The sequence below is a fragment of the Triticum urartu genome, chromosome 7A, assembly GCF_056163025.1.
Source record: "Triticum urartu cultivar PI428250 chromosome 7A, HENAU_Tu73, whole genome shotgun sequence".
Taxonomy (NCBI): Eukaryota; Viridiplantae; Streptophyta; class Magnoliopsida; order Poales; family Poaceae; genus Triticum; species Triticum urartu.
Window position 1 is genome coordinate 723,014,885 of NC_141879.1, and position 9,700 is coordinate 723,024,584.

The window sequence follows — 9,700 nt, forward strand, 5'->3', positions numbered from 1 at the left end:
CGGGAAGGGGGCGGCCTGAGCGGGCGGGAAGCCTGGAGGGAAGGCGGGCGCTGCCGGTGGCGGCGTCGGGCGCGGCGGTGGCGGGGCGGAACCCCCACGGGTGCCGGCGACGAGGGCGGTATGGGTTGCGCGAGTCCGCGCCACCCGCATCCGGCGCTCCTCCAACTTGAGGTACGCGACCACCTTAGCAAAGGTTGGCTTCGGGATGAGAGTGAGGTTGGAGGCGGCGTTCCCGAAGTCCTCGTTGAGGCCGCCGGAGAGGGTGCTGATGAGGAGCTCGTCGCCGATCTTTTCCCCGAGATCACGGAGCTCATCGGCGAGCTTCTTGATGCGCATGCAAAAATCATCGATGGATGAGTCAAGTTGTTGGCACCCGTAAAACTCACCGTTCTTGATGAGTCAAGTTATCATATTTCCTTGTTCATGATAATCGTTTATTATCCATGCTAGAATTGTATTGATAGGAAACTCAGATACATGTGTGGATACATAGACAACACCATGTCCCTAGTAAGCCTCTAGTTGACTAGCTCGTTGATCAATAGATGGTTACGGTTTCCTGACCATGGACATTGGATGTCGTTGATAACAGGATCACATCATTAGGAGAATGATGTGATGGACAAGACCCAATCCTAAGCCTAGCACAAAAATCGTGTAGTTCGTATGCTAAAGCTTTTCTAATGTCAAGTATCATTTCCTTAGATCATGAGATTGTGCAACTCCCGGATACCGTAGGAATTCTTTGGGTGTGCCAAACGTCACAACGTAACTGGGTGGCTATAAAGGTGCACTACGGGTATCTCTGAAAGTGTCTGTTGAGTTGGCACGAATCGAGACTGGGATTTGTCACTTCGTGTGACGGAGAGGTATCTCTGGGCCCACTCGGTAGGACATCATCATAATGTGCACAATGTGGTCAAGGAGTTGGTCACGTGATGATGTGTTACGGAACAAGTAAAGAGACTTGCCGGTAACGAGATTGAACAAGGTATCGGATACCGACGATCGAATCTCGGGCAGGTACAATACCGCTAGACAAAGGGAATTGAATACGGGATTGATTGAATCCTCGACATCGTGGTTCATCCGATGAGATCATCATGGAACATGTGGGAGCCAACATGGGTATCCAGATCCCGCTGTTGGTTATTGACCGGAGAGTCGTCTCGGTCATGTCTGCATGTCTCCCGAACCCGTAGGGTCTACACACTTAAGGTTCGGTGACGCCAGGGTTGTAGAGATATTAGTATGCGGTAACCCGAAAGTTGTTCGGAGCCCCGGATGAGATCCCGGACGTCACGAGGAGTTCCGGAATGGTCCGGAGGTAAAGATTTATATATGGGAAGTCCTATTTTCGCCACCGGAAAATGTTCGGGATTTTTCGGCATTGTACCGGGAAGGTTCTAGAAGGTTCCGGAGTGGGGCCCACCTGCATGGGGGGACTCACATGAACGTGGGTAGTGGGGGCAAGGCCCCACACCCCTGGTCAAGGCGCACCAAGATCCCCCCTTAGAAGGAATAAGATCATATCCCGAAGGGATAAGATCAAGATGGGGATAACAATCGGTGGGGAAGGGAAATGATGGGATTTCTTTTCCCCACCTTTGCCAACGCCCCAATGGACTTGGAGGGCAAGAAACCAGCCCCCTCCACCCCTATATATAGTGGGGAGGCGCATGGGAGTCGTACCCTAGCCCCTGGCGCCTCCCTCTCCCCTCATAACCCTAAACCTGCCGAGATCCCCGCTGCTTCCACCACCACGCCGTCGTGCTGCTGGATCTCCATCAACCTCTCCTTCCCCCTTGCTGGATCAAGAAGGAAGAGATGTCTTCCCCAACCGTACGTGTGTTGAACGCGGAGGTGCCGTCCGTTCGGCGCTCGGTCATCGGTGATTTGGATCACGACGAGCACGACTCCATCAACCCCGTTCTCTTGAACGCTTCCGCTCGCGATCTACAAGGGTATGTAGATGCACTCCTCTCTCTTGTTGCTAGATGACTCCATAGATTGATCTTGGTGATGCGTAGAAAATTTTAAAATTCTGCTACGTTCCCCAACAGTGGCATCAAAGCCAGGTCTATGCGTAGTTTCTATGCACGAGTAGAACACAAAGTAGTTGTGGGCGTCGATTTTGTCAATTTACTTGCCGTTACTAGTATTATCTTGATTCGGCGGCATCGTGGGATGAAGCGGCCCGGACCGACCTTACACATACACTTACGTGAGACAGGTTCCACCGACTGACATGCACTAGTTGCATAAGGTGGCTAGCGGGTGTATGTCTTTCCCACTTTAGTCGGATCGGATTCGATGAAAAGGATCCTTATGAAGGGTAAATAGAAATTGGCATATCACGTTGTGGTTTTTGCGTAGGTAAGAAACGTTCTTTCTAAGAAACCTATAGCAGCCACGTAAAAATTTGCAACAACAATTAGAGGACGTCTAACTTGTTTTTGCAGCATATACCGTGTGATGTGATATGGCCAAAAGGATGTGATGAATGATATATGTGATGTATGAGATTGATCATGTTCTTGTAATAGGAATCACGACTTGCATGTCGATGAGTATGACAACCAGCAGGAGCCATAGGAGTTGTCTTAATTTATTTATGACCTGCGTGTCAACATAAACGTCATGTATTTACTATACTTTATTGCTAAACCGTTAGTCATAGTAGTAGAAGTAATAGATGACGAGACAACTTCATGAAGACATGATGATGGAAATCATGATGATGAAGATCATGGTGTCATGCCGGTGACGATGATGATCATGGCGCCTCGAAGATGGAGATCAAAAGGAGCAAAATGATATTGGCCATATCATGTCACTATTTGATTGCATGTGATGTTTATCATGTTTTACATCTTATTTGCTTAGAACGATGGTAGCTAAAATAAGATGATCCCTCGCAATAATTTCAAGAAAAGTTTTCCCCTTAACTGTGCACCGTTGCGAAGGTTCGTTGTTTCGAAGCACCACGTGATGATCGGGTGTGATAGATTCTAACGTTCGAATACAACGGGTGTAAGCCAGATTTACACACGCAATACAGTTAGGTTGACTTGACGAGCCTAGCATGTACAAACATGGCCTCGGAACGCGGAAGACCGAAAGGTCGAACATGAGTCGTATAGAAGATACGATCAACATGAAGATGTTCACCGATGATGACTAGTCCGTCTCACGTGATGATTGGACACGGCCTAGTTGACTCGGATCATGTATCACTTAGATGACTAGAGGGATGTCTATCTAAGTGGGAGTTCATTAAATAATTAGATGAACTTAATTATCATGAACATAGTCAAAAGGACTTTGCAAATTATGTCGTAGCTTATGCTTTAGTTCTACTGTTTTAGATATGTTCCTAGAGAAAATTTAGTTGAAAGTTGATAGTAGCAATTATGCGGACTGGGTCCGTAAACAGAGGATTGTCCTCATTGCTGCGCAGAAAGATTATGTCCTTAATGCACCGCTCTGTGAGCTGAACCTCGAACGTCGGTTGTGGATGTTGCGAACATCTGACATACACGTTTTGATGACTACATGATAGTTTAGTGCGTAATGCTAAATGGTTTAGAATTGAGGCACCAAAGGCGTTTTTGAAACATCGCAGAACATATGAGATGTTCCAAGGACTGAAATTGGGATTTCAGGCTAGTGCCCACGTCAAGAGGTATGAGACCTTTGACAAGTTTCTTAAGCCTGCACACTAAGGAGAAAAGCTCAATCGTTGAGCATGTGCTCAGATTGTATGAGTACTACAATCGCTTGAATCGAGTGGGAGTTGATCTTCCAGATGAGATAGTGATGGTTCTCCAAAGTCACTGCCACCAAGCTACTGGAGCTTCGTGATGAACTATAACATATCAGGGATAGATATGATGATCCTTGAGCTATTCGCGACACCGCGAAAGTAGAAATCAAATAGGAGCATCAATTGTTGATGGTTAGTAAAACCACTAGTTTCAAGAAGGGCAAGGGCAAGAAAGGGATACTTCATGAAACGACAAATCAGTTGCTGCTCTAGTGAAGAAACCCAAAGTTGAACCCAAGCCCGAGACTAAGTGCTTCTGTAATAAGGGGAACAGTCACTGAAGCAGAACCACCCTAGATACTTGGTAGATGAGAAGGCTGGCAAGGTTGAAAGAAGTATGTATTGGACATACATTATATTAAATGTGTACTTTACTAGTACTCCGAGTAGCAGCAGGGTATTAGATACCGGTTCGGTTGCTAAGTGTTGGTAACTCGAAATGAAAGGCTACGGAATAAACGGAGACTAGTCAATGGTGAGACGATGATATGTGTTGGAAGTGTTTCCAAGGTTGATGTGATCAAGCATCACACGCTCCGTTTACCATCGGGATTGGTGTTAAACCTAAATAATTGTTATTTGGTGTTTGCGTTGAGCATAGACATGATTGGATTATGTTTATCGCAATACGGTTATTCATTTAAGGAGAATAATGGTTACTCTGTTTATTTGAATAATACCTTCAATGGTCTTGCACCTAAAGTGAATGGTTTATTGAATCCCGATCGTAGTGATACACATGTTCATGCCAAAAGATATAAGATAGTAATGATAGTACCACATACTTGTGGCACTGCAATTTGAGTCACAATGGTATAAAACGCATGAAGAAGCTCCATGTTGATGGATCTTTGGACTCACTCGTTTTTGAAAAGATTGAGACATGCGAACCATGTCTATTGGTATATATGCATGAAGAAACTCCATACAGATGGATCGTTTGGACTCACTTGATTTTGAATCACTTGAGACATGCACATCATACCACATGGGCAAAATGACTGAAAGGCCTCGTTTTCAGTAAGATGGAACAAGAAAGCAACTTGTTGGAAGTAATACATCTTGATGTGTGCAGTCCAATGAGTGCTGAGGCATGTAGTGGATATCATTATATTCTTACTTCACAGTTGATTTGAGTAGATGCTAAGTATATTTACTTGATGAATCACGAGTCTGAATTATTGAAAGGTTCAAGTAATTTCAGGGTGAAGTTGAAGATCGTGGTGACAAGAGGATAAAATATCTATGATATGATCATAGAGATGAATATCTGAATTACGAGTTTGGCACAGAATTAAGACATTGTGGAAATTGTTTCACAACTAATACAGCCTGGAACACCATAGTGTGATGGTGTGTCCGAACATCATAACTGCACCCTATTGGATATGATGCATACCATGATGTCTCTTGTCGAATTACCACGATAGTTTATGGGTTAGGCATTAAAGACAACCACATTCACTTTAAATAGGGCACCACGTAATTCCGATGAGATGCCACCGTATGAACTATGGTTTAGAGAAAGCTAAGTTGTCATTTCTTAAAAGTTTGGGGCTGCAACGCTTATGTGAAAAAGTTTCAGGCTGAGAAGCTCGAACCCAAAGCGGATAAATGCATCTTCATAGAGTACCCAAAACAGTTGGGTATGCCTCCTGTCTCAGATCCGAAAGCAATAGGGATTGTTTCTAGAATCGGTCCTTTCTCGAGGAAAAGTTTCTCTCGAACGAATTGAGTGGGAGGATGGTGGAGACTTGATGAGGTTATTGAACCGTCACTTCAACCAGTGTATAGCAGGGCACAGGGAGTTGTTCCTGTGGCACCTACACCAATTGAAGTGGAAGCTTATGATAGTGATCACGAAACTTCGGATCAAGTCACTACCAAACCTCGTAGGACGACAAGGATGCGTACTACTTCAGAGTGGTACGTAATCCTGTCTTGGAAGTCATGTTGCTAGACAACAATGAACCTATGAGCTATGGAGAAGCGATGGTGGGCCCGGATTCCGAAAGTTGGCTCGAGGCCATAAAATCCGAGAGAGGATCCATGTATGAAAACATAGTGTATACTTTGGAAGAACTGCTTGATGGTCATAAGGCTATTGGGTACATATGGATTTTAAAAAGAAAGACGGACAATGGTGGTAAGTATCGCCATTAAGAAAGCTCGACTTGTCGTTAAGATGTTTTCCGACAAGTTTAAGGAGTTGACTACGATGAGACTTTCTCACTCGTAGCGATGCTAAGAGTCTGTTGGAATTATATTAGCAGTTACTGCATTATTTATGAAATCTTGCAGATAGGATGTCAAAACATTGTTTCCTCGACGATTTTCTTGAGGAAAGGTTGTATGTGATACAACCAGAAGGTTTTGTGAATCCTAAAAGATGCTAACAAGTATGCAAAGCTCCAGCAATCCTTCTAAGGACTGGAGTAAGCATCTCGGAGTTGGAATGTACGCTTTGATGAGATGATCAAAGATTTTGGGTTTATACAAAGTTTATGAGAAACTTGTATTTCCAAAGAAGTGAGTGGGAGCACTATAGAATTTCTGATGAGTATATGTTGTTGACATATTGTTGATCAGAAATGATGTAGAATTTCTGGAAAGCATATAGGGTTATTTGAAAAGTGTTTTTCAATGGAAAACCTGGATTAAGCTACTTGAACATTGAGCATCAAGATCTATAAGGATAGATCAAAACGCTTAATGGTACTTTCAAATGAGCACATACCTTGACATGATCTTGAAGGTGTTCAAGATGGATCAGTCAAATAAGGAGTTCTTGCCTGAGTTGTAAGGTATGAAGTTATGAAGTTAAAGCTCGACCATGGCAGGTGAAAGAGGAAGGACAAAGGTCGTCCCCTATGCTTTAGTCATAGGCTCTATACGGTATGCCATGCTAAGTACCGCACCTGATGTGTGCCTTGCCACATGTCTGGCAAGAGGGTACAAAGGTGATCTAGGAGTAGATCACCAGATAGCAGTCAAAATTATCCTTAGAGGAATAAGGATATGTTTCTCGGTTATGGAGGTGATAAAGAGTTCGACGTAAAGTGTTACATCGATGCAAGCTTAACACCTATCCGGATAGCTCTGAGTAGAGATACCGGATACGTATAATGGAGCAACAATTTAGAATAGCTCCAAGTAGAACAGTTATTTGAAATGGCTCCAAATACAGCGTAGAGATTTGCGAAGTACATACGGATCTGAATGTTGCAGACCCGTTGACTAAAACCTCTCTCACAAGCATAACATGATCAAACCCAGAACTCATTGAGTGTTATTCACATAGTGATGTGAACTAGATTATTGACTCTAGTAAACTCTTTGGATGTTGGTCACATGGCGATGTGACCTGTGAGTGTTAATCACATGGCGATGTGAACTAGATTATTGACTCTAGTGCAAGTGGGAGACTGTTGGAAATATGCCCTAGAGGCAATAATAAATTAGTTATTATCATATTTCCTTGTTCATGATAATCGTTTATTATCCATGCTAGAATTGTATTGATAGGAAACTCGGATACATGTGTGGATACATAGACAACACCATGTCCCTAGTAAGCCTCTAGTTGACTAGCTCGTTGATCAATAGATGGTTACGATTTCCTGACCATGGACATTGGATGTCGTTGATAACGGGATCACATCATTAGGAGAATGATGTGATGGACAAGACCCAATCCTAAGCCTAACACAAAGATCGTGTAGTTCGTATGCTAAAGCTTTTCTAATGCCAAGTATCATTTCCTTAGACCATGAGATTGTGCAACTCCCGGATACCGTAGGAATGCTTTGGGTGTGCCAAACGTCACAACGTAACTGGGTGGCTATAAAGGTGCACTACGGGTATCTCCGAAAGTGTCTGTTGAGTTGGCACGAATCGAGACTGGGATTTGTCACTCCGTGAGACGGAGAGGTATCTCTGGGCCCACTCGGTAGGACATCATCATAATTTGCACAATATGATCAAGCAGTTGATCACGTGATGATGTGTTACGGAACGAGTAAAGAGACTTGCCGGTAACGAGATTGAACAAGGTATCGGATACCGACGATCGAATCTCGGGCAAGTACAATACCGTTCGACAAAGGGAATTGAATACGGGATTGATTGAATCCTCAACATCATGGTTCATCCGATGAGATCATCGTGGAACATGTGGGAGCCAACATGGGTATCCAGATCCCGCTGTTGGTTATTGACTGGAGAGTCGTCTCGGTCATGTCTGCATGTCTCCCGAACCCGTAGGGTCTACACACTTAAGGTTCGGTGACGCCAGGGTTGTAGAGATATTAGTGTGCGGTAACCCAAAAGTTGTTCGGAGTCCCGGATGAGATCCCGGACGTCACAAGGAGTTCCGGAATGGTCCGGAGGTAAAGATTTATATATGGGAAGTCCTATTTTGGCCACCGGAAAATGTTCGGGATTTTTCGGCATTGTACCGGGAAGGTTCTAGAAGGTTCTGGAGTGGGGCCCACCTGCATGGGGGACCCACATGAACGTGGGTAGTGGGGGCAAGGCCCCACACCCCTGGTCAAGGCGCACCAAGATCCCCCCTTAGAAGGAATAAGATCATATCCCGAAGGGATAAGATCAAGATCCCTAAAAAGGGGGGATAACAATCGGTGGGGAAGGGAAATGATGGGATTTCTTTTCCCCACCTTTGCCAACGCCCCAATGGACTTGGAGGGCAAGAAACCAGCCCCCTCCACCCCTATATATAGTGGGGAGGCGCATGGGAGCCGTACCCTAGCCCCTGGCGCCTCCCTCTCCCCTCGTAACACCTCTCCCTCTCGCTGAGCTTGGCGAAGCCCTGCCGAGATCCCCGCTGCTTCCACCACCACGCCGTCGTGCTGCTGGATCTCCATCAACCTCTCCTTCCCCCTTGCTGGATCAAGAAGGAGGAGACGTCTTCCCCAACCGTACGTGTGTTGAACGCGGAGGTGCCGTCCGTTCGGCGCTCGGTCATCGGTGATTTGGATCACGACGAGTACGACTCCATCAACCCCGTTCTCTTGAACGCTTCCGATCGCGATCTACAAGGGTATGTAGATGCAATCCTCTCTCTTGTTGCTAGATGACTCTATAGATTGATCTTGGTGATGCGTAGAAAATTTTAAAATTCTGCTACATTCCCCAACACCGCCCACATATATTATGATTCAGTAATCTCATGCAACCATGCTAAGCCACAACAAGATCGTACGCAAGAATATGCAAAAGCTACCACTTTATCGCACGCACCAATCACCCGGGAGGTCTCACTAGAATGATATAAGCTATGAACGGCTCTAATGTGTTCGATCTTGTTGGTGTGATAATGGAAATGTGTACTTCCTACCTTGCAAAATATATTGACCATGTGATGAATAAATTCATGTTTTCCAATTCGCCTCCCAGTTTGCTTCTATGCATATTATTTTCTTTTTTTGAGAATATAACTTTATCCATACAGTACTGTTACTTTCATTTGAAATTTACTGCATACAATAAAGACACCACTTATAGACACTATGTATCGAGGGGCGCGGCGTGCCGGCGCGCGGGTATGGATAGTATAAAGATTAGGAACTCCCACAAAGGAAGTCTATCGTCCGTCGGATGTAGCTTTGGTAGAAGAGATGAAAACCTTCGTTGACAAATAACGTGTCCTAGAACCTGAGTATTCTGCATTTGTATATCACCGCCTTTTCGGTAGCAAGCAGCAGAGCCACTGCCTACTTCATTTCCTCTCTGGGTTGTGGCAAAGGTGTTGAGTTCTGCACAGAATATAAGCACACAGACAGTCTAAATCTGTATAGGGTAGGTAAGTATGCAAACAACTGTGTGATAACATTTGCACCGAGGCATCTAAGATAC